The following is a 13135-nucleotide window of genomic DNA, read 5'->3' as shown; positions in this document are numbered from 1 at the left end:
ATAATAATGTATACTTGACAATATTGCACAGCACTTAAATGTCTAAATTGTGATTTCTTGGCTTTACTGCACTGTCAGAAATAGGGGTACAAGAGGAGTCCATTTTTGTCCCCCAAGGTACAATTTACATTAATGTACCCCTTCGGGCTACACAGGACTCATGGTAGTGCTCACCTTTTCTTCTCCAGACAATCATTTTTCCAGATGTCCCAAACAGTCTGAAGGGGGCTTCATCAGAGAAAATAACTTTACCCCAGTCCTCTGCAGTCTGCAAAAAGTCCTGCAAAAAGTTTTTTTCTCTGATGCAACCCCCTTCAGACTGTTTGGGACATCTGGAAAAATGATTGTCGAGAAGAAAAGGTGAGCGCTACCATGAGTCCTGTGTCATGCCAACAGTAAAGCATCCTGAGACTATTCATGTGTGAGGTCGCTTCTCATCTGAGGGAGTGGATTCACTCACAATTTTGCCAAAGAACACTGCCATGAATAAAGAATGGTATCAAAATATCTTCCCAGAGCAACTTCTCTCAATGATCCAGGATCAATTTGGTGATGAACAATGCTTTTTTCAGCATGATAGAGCACCATGTCGCAAGGCAAAAGTGATAACTAAGTGGCTCGGGGAACAAAACATTGAAATTTTGGGTCCATGGCCAGGAAACTCCCCAGATCTTAATCCCATCGAGAACCTGTGGTCAATCCTCAAAAAGCGGGTGAACAACCAAAAACCCCAAAACTGTGATAAACTCAACCACAATCCTGACTGATGCAAGAATGCCATCAGTCAGGATTTGGCCCAGAAGCTGATATCCAGCATACCAGGGCCAATTGCAGGAGTCTTGAAAAAGAAGGGTCAACACTGTAAATATTGACTCTTTGCATAAACTTGATGTATTTGAAACTTATGAAATGCTTATAATTGTACTTCAGTATACCATAGAAGTATCTGACAAAAAGATCTAAAAACACTGAAGCAGCAAACTTTGTGAAAACCAAAATTTGCGTCCATCTCAAAAATTTTGGCCATGACTGTATGTTCCCTAGCAGTATTTAAAGGGTACAAATAAGTACCTTAGAGGGTACTGCCCCAGTGACAAGCTGTTGTATCCCTAATGGTACAATAATGCACTTTATTTTCTGAGAGTGTCCCTACTGCCAGAGTTGGAGAACACCATGAGCATTCCAGTCACAACCACAGGCCCAGGTATATTGTAAAAATAATAAGTCTTACCTCCAATCATTCCCTCAAGTGCCTTTAGTACCCTTTATACTGAATTGCAAGTTTATTATTTATTAGGCAGACCAGTTTAGGACTTTTCTGGTCTTGAGAACATCAAGGGTGTCGATTCAACAAGGTGCTCAATGTGAACTCCTGCATGGCCCCCAGCGTCTGAGAATAAAACAGCCTCACAAACACTAGTTTCTGTCTGATCTCAAACATGTGCTATAAGGCTGAAATCTGGGAATCAGCCAGAACTCCGTATCATGCATCTGATAAATAATAATAAGTTACATTTATATAGCGCCTTTCTCAAACTCAAGGTCGCTTTACACAGGTCAAAGAAAACAGAACACACACAAAAAGTTGGTAAAGAGTGGTAAGTTTATGCAGTGGTGGTGGTGGTGGAGGAGGAGAAGTGTTCATGAAACAGAAAGGTTTTGAGATGAGATTTGAAGAAAGGAAGGGAAGAGCAGTCACACAGGGGTGGAGGGAGGGAGTTCCAGAGCTTGGGGGCCACGGCGCTGAAGGACCTGCCACCCAGGGTAGAGAGTCTGGTGCAGGGGGCAGCAAGGAGATTATGGATACAGGATCTGAGAGAGCAGGATGGAGTGTAACGGGTCAGAAGGTCACGGATGTAAGGAGGAGCAAGGTTATGGAGGGCTTTGAAGGTGAGTAGTATGATTTTATACTTAATTCTGGACAGAACAGGTAGCCAGTGAAGCTGAGAAAGAATGGGGGTGATATGAGCAGATGGTTTGGTCTGGGTGAGGAGTCTCGCTGCAGAGTTCTGAATGTATTGTAGTCTTTGAAGGGATTTAGTACGGAGGCCAATCTGATTCCAATCGGTGATGATTTATGGATTTATCAAGACTAAATTTGTTGCAAAAGGAATTTATTCGACCTGGGAATTTCTCTTTCTACCTCTCAGTGCCTACTGGAGTTTCTTCTGTCTCATTGACAATATTGCATTCTGATATGACTTTCTCCACATCAGTCTTACATTTAGTTGTAGCGGTTTTCTGAGCCCTCTGATCCATACATTGGGTTTTGTTTTGTTTTTCATACACAGGATTCCTGGTCACTAGTAGTTTAGGAAGTGGTTATACCACATCTAAGTCATTAAGGTTACTCTTTGGCTCATTACAACACTCAGTTGAAGTATACAAACACCAGTCTGTTGGATTTACTCTATACCAGGCATTTAGATGAATTCACATGACACGTGGCTTGTTGGGATGCATAATTGTGTGCATGTCTGGGTTGTGACACTAATAAAGCGTCAACTTTGTGTGTCTGGAACATGAAGTTACGTCATTACATTTTAGGGCAGTGTCACCATCCTGTGGGGAAAACAGCTTTTGTTATTTACTTGTCCAATAAAGCAAAAGGAAGAGGAGTGGAGAAAAGAAACTGTAGCAGCGGGGCCGTGGCCAAGCGTCAGTCTGTGAATGGAGGGCAGAGTCAGGGAAGATGAGTGGTCGTGTCACTACACCTGTTGTCAATTAATGTGTGTTTGTGTGTCTCCTCCAGTGACCGTGCCCTATAAAAGGAAAGTGAGAAGGGGAGGTTGGCGCCGAGGGTTTGCTAGTAGCCTGTGTGTGAGAGAGAAAGAGTGCGAGTTGTGTGCTGAAAAGCAAGAATAAAGGAAGTAACTGAGACGCAAACAACCGCCTGTCATGCTTCTGTGCTCCACCTACATCAGGGTCTTGCTACAGTGGTGCTGAAACCCAGGAGAGTGCAGAAGGGAACAGCCCCATGGAGTCCTCGCCGTTCAAGGACCTGATCCATGCACTCGCCACAGCTCAGCAGAACCAGCACCAAGCGCTGGTCGCCCTCCAGAAGGAGCAAGAACAATGGTTCAAAGCCTTGGTGCTGGCCCAACAAGAAGACCGTCAGGCGTTCCGGTACCTGCTCGCGTCGGCGGGGCCCATGACCACCACCGGAGCGGATCCTCCCCACCTCACTCTAATGAAGATGGGTCTGCACAACGATCCGGAAGCCTTCCTCGCGCTCTTTGAGCAAGCAGCGGAGGCGTGGGGTTGGCCGGTCGACCAGCGCTTGGTGCTGATTCTGCTGAGCTGTGGCGAGCGCATGGATCAGGTCCTTGAACGGCGAGGACTCCATGGGGCTGTTCCCTTCTGCACTATCCCGGGTTTCAGCACCACTGTAGCAAGACCCTGATGTGGGTGGAGCACAGAAGCACGGCAGGCGGTTGTTTGCATCTCAATTACTTCCTTTATTCTTGCTTTTCAGCACACAACTCGCACTCTTTCTCTCTCACACACATACACACACAGGCTACTAGCAAACCCTCGGCACTGACCTCCCCTTCTCACTCTCCTTTTATAGGGCACGGTCACTGGAGGAGACAAACAAACACACGTTAATTGACAACAGGTGTAGTGACACGACCACTCACCTTCCCTGACTCCGCCCTCCATTCACAGACTGACGCTCGGCCACGCCCCCGCTACCACAGAAACATTAAAAAAAAGGTATTAAAAGAAATTAAATGCAGTTAACAACAACAAAAACAACAAATGTATTTAACATGCCTACATTGTAAAGAACTTCTGTAATGCGCTACATGTGTTTGACACTTCAATACTGTGATATTCTTAAAAGATCTTTACTTTATACTGTATGAAAGGGGCGGCACAGTGGTGTAGTGGTTAGCACTGTCGCCTCACAGCAAGAAGGTTTGGGGTTTGAGCCCAGTGGCCGATGGGGGCCTTTCTGTGTAGAGTTTGCATGTTCTCCCCGTGTCTGCGTGGGTTTCCTCCAGGCGCTCTGGTTTCCCCCACAGTCCAAAGACATGTAGGTTAGGTTAATTGGTGGCTCTAAATTGACTGAGTGTGAATGGTTGTTTGTCTCTATGTGTCAGCCCTGCAATGACCTGGTGACTTGTCCAGGGTGTACCCCGCCTCTCGCCCATAGTCAGCTAGGACAGGCTCCAGCTTGCCCGCGACCAGAGGTGGACAAAGTATCCAACTTTATTACTTAAGTCAAAAGTACAGATCCTGCTGGTCAAATGTTTCTCCGATACAAGTGAAAGTTGTCCAGTCAAATTTTTACTTAAGTTAAAGTACTGAAGTACTTGCTTTTAAAAATACTTAAGTATTAAAAGTACATTTTGTGTCAACGCATTGTTGTATTATTGCCACAACACTTGCAAAACCTAACGCCGTTACCAAAAACAGAAATGTGAATTCACAAAATGAACGCATGCTGTACCATCATGGTGGTTTAACGTTAAGCTAGCTAGTCAATGAAGCGCCACCTGACATGCTGGCAAACTCTTTTCAAACTCTAATTCATATTGGGTAGCTAACATTACTAGAAAATAAATATTTCTACATTCTGTTTATTTGGCAAGATGATGCCAAAACATATTTCTGAAAGGACTTCAGATAAAGGGCGGCACGGTGGTGTACTGGTTAGCGCTGTCGCCTCACAGCAAGAAGGTCCGGGTTCGAGCCCCGTGGCCGGCGAGGGCCTTTCTGTGTGGAGTTTGCATGTTCTCCCCGTGTCCGCGTGGGTTTCCTCCGGGTGCTCCGGTTTCCCCCACAGTCCAAAGACATGCAGGTTAGGTTAACTGGTGACTCTAAATTGACCGTAGGTGTGAATGTGAGTGTGAATGGTTGTCTGTGTCTACGTGTCAGCCCTGTGATGACCTGGCGACTTGTCCAGGGTGTACCCCGCCTTTCGCCCGTAGTCAGCTGGGATAGGCTCCAGCTTGCCTGCGACCCTGTAGAACAAGATAAAGTGGCTAGAGAGAATGAGATAAGACTTTAGATAAGTTAACGTTATTCATGTTAGCGTAACTCCGTTTTTACATGCTAACTAACAGTGTCCAAGTTAACTAGCTATGTGTTAACGTTAGCTGTGGACAAGGCTATGGCAACTTGGCAGGCAAATCCATAGAAAGTCATTTGACTAACCAGACTGCGTAGCTATTGCAACATTATCGCTAGCTCTAAAAGCACAGACAACTTTGTTGCAAGCTTTCTCTTGGAATAAAACATTTATATAACTTAATATGCTTCTGCAGGTTGGACAGTGAGTTTTTGTAGGCCGTGATGTGGTTCGTTTTCGGCAAACAAAGCAATCATTTAAAACGAAACGAATCTTTAATCCTTTCAGAAAATTGAAACACGGGTTCAAGGTATGGCCCTGGGGGCGTGTGTTCCCCAGAAGAACTGCCTCCTTCCATTCTGCCATCAACTGATCGTGTTCAAATAATGCTGCGGAGAAATCATTGATCTTGATTTTATAGTCTATGGATGTGACGTGATATTAGTGATTACTGATCGGCTGTCTCAGTGTTGCCTGTGAAAAAAACAATCACGTTTAATAAAAGAAAAGAAAAAACATCCACTTTCAAAGCTGCTTCATAGTAACGAGTAACGAGGACCTTCACAGAAATGTAGTGGAGTGAAAAGTACGATATTTGCCTTTCAAATGTAGTGAAGTTAAAGCCATAAGTTTTCCAAAAAATTAATACTCAAGTAAAGTACAGATACTCAAAAAGTGTACTTAACTACAGTACTCAAATAAAAGTACTTTGTTACTGTCCACCTCTGCCCGCGACCCTGCACAGGATAAGCAGCTGAGCCATTCCACCGAATCGGTGCCATTTCCGTTCCTAGAAAATTATATGTATAAATGCACATAAAAATGTACTTTAAATACATTTCCTTATTATGCAGAATGTCCTGCACATTGATCTGATTTCAAATTTAAGATATATAATTGTAAGGATTAATAAAAAATACCTAAAACACTGAAAAATAGCATGTGTTACCTGTCCCCGCACTCTAACTTTATACTTAACTATGAAATATTATGATTAAAATCCTTCAGAAACAGTATTTCTTTTGCACTGTTGTGTGACTCCATATCCTATCCATGGTTTAAATATATTTTTTCATAAGAAATCCACAATATCTTAGTTAAAATACACATTTTAGTCGTGTCCCTGGGTTTTCACTCAGTCCTGTTACCCAAACATATTACCCCATCTGACAAATTTGGAACATTCCATAAATCACATGCTCAACAGGAAGTTACATCAGTTGTGTCTTCTGAAGGCCATGGGAAGACCAAAAGTTAGTTCTCTCATTTACCTTTCTGTATATTTGATGATTTTTTAACTTTGACTGATAAGGTCAATGTCAACATACTGTCCTGTTACTTAAATTATTTCTTAGATGATATTTGTTTATTTTAAAAATACAGATTTGTGGTAAATCACTAGAATGTGCTAAGTGCGGTCATGCTATTAGCGATGACGCCATGTGGCTTAATTCCATGTATTAGCTAATCCTAGGCTAAAAACTCAGTCCTGTTACTTTCAGAGTTTTGGTAACAGGACTGAAAAAAATGCAGCTGTCTTTGACTTCCAAATCTTGTAATGTAGCCTGAGGTTGACCAATACACATTTTGAATAGTTAAATATGTGTGTTATTACAATCAGTGTTGAAAAGATATAACAAATTAAGTTTAATTTGGGAGTGGTACAACAAGCAAATGGCATCCATTCGGTGGAATGTCCCAGCTACGGATAACGGATGGATGGATGGCTGTATGAAAGAATCTTAATTTATAGTTGGAGCAAACCTACTGTAACTATGTTGTAATAAAACAGTAAAACACCCAGTGTGATTACTGTGAAGTGATCTGTGAAGAAGCAAAGTACAGTTTAAGGAAAAAAAAAAGTAGATAGGTTATCAGGATCAGCCTATGAGGCTCTAAGATTCTATCAGTATTGTATGTAACATCATATCTTATACCTATATACTCATATTTTATGGTGTTAACTTTTGTTATTCATTTATGTATTGTTATAAAGAGAGACCGACATTTTTGTAGAAATATTCCATCCATTATCGTTTATCCGTCAGGCTCGCAGGGGAAGCTGGAGCCAATCCCAGCTGAGTTCGGGTGAGAGGCGGGGTTTACCCTGTGCAGGTCACCATTCTATCACAGGGCTAACACAGAGACAAACAAGCATCACACTCACACCTATGGATGAGTTAGATTTGCAAGCTGACCTGCATGTCTTTGGATTGTAGGAGAAAACCGGACCATCCAGAGGAAACCCACACAGGCACTGGGAGAACATGCAAACTCCACACAGAAAGGCCCCCATCAGCCACCAGGTTCAAACCCAGAACCTTCTTGCCGTGAGATGACAGTGATAACCAGTACACCACTTAAATGAAATAAATGCTTTCGTAAACACCACCACATTTCACCATGTTAAGATTTTTCAAATAGATTCAAAATTGTATAATTTACACTTGCACCTAGTACACTATATGGCCAAAAGTTTGTGGACACCTGACCATAACACTCATACGTATGTGCTTGTTGAACATCCCATTCCAGATTTAGTCCCACTGTGTTTGCTGTTATAATAACCTTCACTCTTCTCTTTTCTGGGAAGACTTTCTACTAGATTTTGGGGCGTGGCTATGGGGATATGTGATCATTCAATGACAAGAGCATTAGTGAGATCAGGTACTGATGTTGGATGAGGAGGTCTGGGGTTCAGTCAGTGTTCCAGTGAGGTTGAGTTCAGTCAGGGTTCTGTACAGGACACTCGAGTTCTTCTACTCAAACCTGAACACGTCATGTCTTCATGGAGCTTGCTTTGTGCACAGGGGTGTTGTGATCCTGGAACACGTTTGGGTTTCTAGTGAAGGGAAATTATACTGCTACAGCATACAAAAACATCTCATCTCATTATCTCTAGCCGCTTTATCCTGTTCTACAGGGTCGCAGGCAAGCTGGAGCCTATCCCAGCTGACTACAGGCGAAAGGCGGGGTACACCCTGGACAAGTCGCCAGGTCATCACAGGGCTGACACATAGACACAGACAACCATTCACACTCACATTCACACCTACGGTCAATTTAGAGTCACCAGTTAACCTAACCTGCATGTCTTTGGACTGTGGGGGAAACCGGAGCACCCGGAGGAAACCCACGCGGACACGGGGAGAACATGCAAACTCCGCACAGAAAGGCCCTCGCCGACCACGGGGCTCGAACCCGGACCTTCTTGCTGTGAGGCGACAGCGCTAACCACTACACCACTGTGCTGCCCCATACAAAAACATTCTATACAATTTTGTGCTTCAGACTTTGTGGCAACTTTTTGGAGAAGATCTACATACGAGTGTGACTGTCACGTGTCCATATACTTTTAGCAATATAATGCATACCATATACAGTTGCTTCTATAAGTGATCACATGTGAAGGTGCATTTCAGTATGTTAGGGCTGTCGCCTCACAGCAAGAAGGTTCTGGGTTCGAGCCCAGCAGCTGACGTGAGGGCCTTTCTGTGTGGAGTTTGCATGTTCTCCCTGTGTCTGTGTGGGTTTCCTCTGGGTGCTCCGGTTTCCCTCACAGTCCAAAAACATGTAATTAGGTTAACTGGCTACTATAATTGGCCATAGGTGTAAACGTGTGTGTGAATGGTTGAGAGGAGAAAACCTCTATAATAATCTAGTAGAAGGCATCCTGACACCACTACTGTAATGTTCCCTAGAAACTCTGATGGCGAAAGACTGAAGAAGAAGCCCTTAAACTGCACACTGGACTCAAATGAATTATACTGTATGTTATAAATAAAACTACATTCCTTATACTGTATGTGAAAAAATGAATGAAAAAATCAAAACATGACATGTACTACATATGAAACATGAAGTATTGAGACAACACGTGTAAAATTTCCATGTGATGTTTTCCATAAGGGTTGTAAAGATGCTCCGGTTTAGGATCTGATCCTGAATCAGAGCTACAACAAATCCTGTCTTCTTCACAAGGTGCTAAATGCAATGCGGGGTGACAGTGAAGACGATCTAAGCTTTCGAAGATCTCATCTCATCTCATTATCTCTAGCCGCTTTATCCTGTTCTACAGGGTCGCAGGCAAGCTGGAGCCTATCCCAGCTGACTACGGGCGAAAGGCGGGGTACACCCTGGACAAGTCGCCAGGTCATCACAGGGCTGACACATAGACACAGACAACCATTCACACTCACATTCACACCTACGCTCAATTTAGAGTCACCAGTTAACCTAACCTGCATGTCTTTGGACTGTGGGGGAAACCGGAGCACCCAGAGGAAACCCACGCGGACACGGGGAGAACATGCAAACTCGTCGCCAGCCACAGGGCTCGAACCCGGACCTTCTTGCTGTGAGGCAACAGCGCTGACCACTACACCACCGTGCCGCCCGCTTTCGAAGATCGGCACAGGGAAAAGAAGAGTTTGATGCAACTGCACACTGGTGCTGATGTTGACGCGTCGCTAGGATACAGAAGCATCATCCGGTATAACAACCATCACTGTGATGCAATCATAATGAAATAGACAAATCGACAACTTACACGATGTTTATTTCCAAACTGAGGTTTGCTTTGTTCATGAATTCAGAATTAAAGCTTTTCTAACACCTGCGAGCATTCCTGCTGGCCTTCCGTAAACCAATCAAATAAATAAATAAATAGACAGAGAGAAAGAATATTAACAAAAATTAATAAAAAACAGGCTACTTGCCTTCACACCTTCACCGAATCAGCAGAATAGCACCCAGGCGGATGAAACACTCAGCATCTTCATCCAGAAAATGATCTCAGGCTCCCAGGGAGGCAGATTTCATGCGACCTGAAAAACCTACATGAAGATCAGGATTCCGTGGAGCTCCTAAGAGATGCTCACAGTCACAAGGACTGAGGTCTAAAATGGTGTCTTCAGGCACTGCATCATCACTCCCAGAGCTCTCTCTCTCTCTCACACACACACACACGATGCAAACACCACGTATTAAATACTGATTGTGTTTTTTCCCACGATATCGGATCAATCAATCAATCAAATGTAGGTTTTCCTGATAAGCACACAAAAGCCCGAGTGTGCAAACACACCGCGCTGGGTTATTAGGTAACACTAAACGGACAAAAAATAAATAAAAGAACCCACAGCACACCGGGCAAATGAGCGCGCGCTCGAACAAACTGCGTTAATTAGCGTTAATGAGCGGCTGTGCGGAGATGAAGAGATGCTCACGGCTTCAGCACGACTCTCCGACCCATTTATTCGGCTCTTTTGTCCCCAGTGAGAGCAGCTGAGCGACGACACGTGTTTACTGCAGAACCCGTATGTTAACTCAGGCAATCTGAATGAAGGCACCACACAGCACAAAGAGGTGCTGAAGGAGGAGCTGAAACCCACCAACACCCCTCCAGTCAAATCACACAACCACAGAACAGAAGACCAGCTGTGTTCTTCATTCATCATGTCTCAGCAAACTATCCACTGTGTGTAAATGGCATGCTGCTGACACTGTACACTACCGTTCAAAAGTTTGGGGTCACCCAGACAATTTTGTGTTTTCCATGAAAAGTCACACTTTTATTTACCACCATAAGCTGTAAAATGAATAGAAAATATAGTCAAGACATTTTTCTGGCAGGGTGGCACGGTGGTGTAGTGGTCAGCGCTGTCGCCTCACAGCAAGAAGGTCCAGGTTTGAGCCCCGTGGCCGGCGAGGGCCTTTCTGTGTGGAGTTTGCATGTTGTCCCCGTGTCCGCGTGGGTTTCCTCCGGGTGCTCCGGTTTCCCCCACAGTCCAAAGACATGCAGGTTAGGCTAACTGGTGACTCTAAATTGACCGTAGGTGTGAATGTGAGTGTGAATGGTTGTCTGTGTCTATGTGTCAGCCCTGTGATGACCTGGCGACTTGCCCAGGGTGTACCCTGCCTTTCGCCCGTAGTCAGCTGGGATAGGCTCCAGCTTGCCTGCGACCCTGTAGGACAGGATAAAGCCGCTAAAGATAATGAGATGAGACTTACTGGGAAATATGAATGACACTCATATTTTTCATACGAGCTCCATCTGGGACATGGAGAACCAAAACCGTGACATAAATCTCTATATGAGACTCGAGGAAATCAGTGAATTGTTTTGACAAATTTGGGGACTATTTGTTTGCGAATGTGTCGATATAATAAAAAGAAAATCACATGTTGGCTTGAAGATATGAAGTTTATCTTCTTGTGTTGGAAAACTCACATTTTTCAGATGAAATACATCATGGATCTGAGTGACATATTTAAACAAGAAGACAGTCATCTATATCCCCCGCCCTATATACCAACTATATACCAAGTTTCAAGATATTATTTGTCACATTTTTCAAGTTCTGCTGCAGGAACCCAACCCTACCTCTTTACACTGACCTCAGCAGCCCATGATATAAACCCACCGGACCTTTGGTCCAGGTGAGCTAAAAATTTTAATTTCTCACATTTCTTAGTATCAAAAGGCGCATATACATTACTTCATCAACACATATACCAACGTTCAAGACCATACCACTCATAATTTTCAAGTTCTTCCCCGGAAACAAAACCTACCCCTAAGACTAACCTGAGAGACCACGTCTGAAATTGTTTCCATAGAAACAAAAAAAAATTAAAATTTCTCAGATTTCTTCATATGAAAAGGCACATCTACATCACCTTGTTAACATGTATACCAAGTTTCAAATCCGTATCATGAATAGTTTTGGATATATGCTCTGGAAACGAACATCGCCCTTAGAAACTAAGTCAAACTCTATTTTTATGTAAAAATTTGAAAAATACATTTAAAAAAAAAATCCAAAATAGCAAAAGGCACCAGTTCATATGCTACTTGAGATGTATACAAAGTTTCATGAAGATATCTTCAGTAGTTTTAAAGATATGGCCCGGAAACGAAAACATGACCAGATGGACGGAACCAGTTTCTATATCCCCCACCCAAACGAAGATATATTCCATTCAGCTAGCATGATACTGAATGAGTCAAAGACAAGTTCAACCTTATGCTAGCTGAATGGCATATATCTATCTGACAGACCATGAAAAAAGCCAACCAATATTATTATTATTATTGTACTTACTATCTTTTCCAGTTTTTCGATGTCCATTGGTATGTTTTTCTCTTGTAAATATGTGTGAAGAATATCTAATGAAGTTTTGGGAGCCTTTTGGGTGTTCAACGTGTCTTTCTCTTTCCTGGCAAACAAAGAAATGCTTGTGCGCATTCGCAACAGAAAACTTTCTCACTGAATATTCGCATCCACTTCAACATGTGACGTCATGTTGTCTTGACAACCATGCAATATCGTAAACCATATTCAACGCTCATTCTCCATTGGATAGAGTGACGTAATATACGTAGGATAAGCAATATGCAAACAATATCACATGCTATAAAACCAAATGAATAAAACCCGCTAGAAGGGAATAGAACATGCTTTTATTCCATTGAAAAAGTGTCCTGTATGTATAATAATTCCCGATATTTCACTCTGATGACGTCACTCCCAGTACTTTCCTGCAGACTAGACGCGTGCTGTCAAAATGGTGGACCAGTTCAGAATTAAATTTTTTTTGATTAACTTTTTTCTTTTTTTGTGGATGTGTCCATATAATATAAAGAACATTACACAGTGGTGCGAATATATGAAGTTTATCTTCTTGTGTTGAAAATATTTTCACTCATGAATATGTTCACCACCTGAAGATAAACGTCCTATCTTTGTGCAACCGTATAATAACCTCTCTCTCTGTCTCATATATCTATAATGTGTGTGTGTGTATAACTTTGACTGGAACTGTGTTCTCTGGTCTGATGAGACAAAAATGGAGCTTTTTGGTAATAAACACTCAAGATGGGTTTGGTGTGAAAAGAAGGATGGCTATTTGGTGGTGGGTGAGAGGAGGATGTTAGCCAAGCTGACCTCTATCATGGATAACCCCTCTCACCCCCTACATGAGGCTGTGGGGGCTTTAAGCAGCTCTTTTAGTAGTAGACTGCTACACCCACGGTGTAAGAAGGAGAGATACCGC

Source organism: Neoarius graeffei, chromosome 21, assembly GCF_027579695.1.
Source record: "Neoarius graeffei isolate fNeoGra1 chromosome 21, fNeoGra1.pri, whole genome shotgun sequence".
Lineage (NCBI taxonomy): Eukaryota > Metazoa > Chordata > Actinopteri > Siluriformes > Ariidae > Neoarius > Neoarius graeffei.
This window is presented reverse-complemented; position numbering follows the sequence as displayed.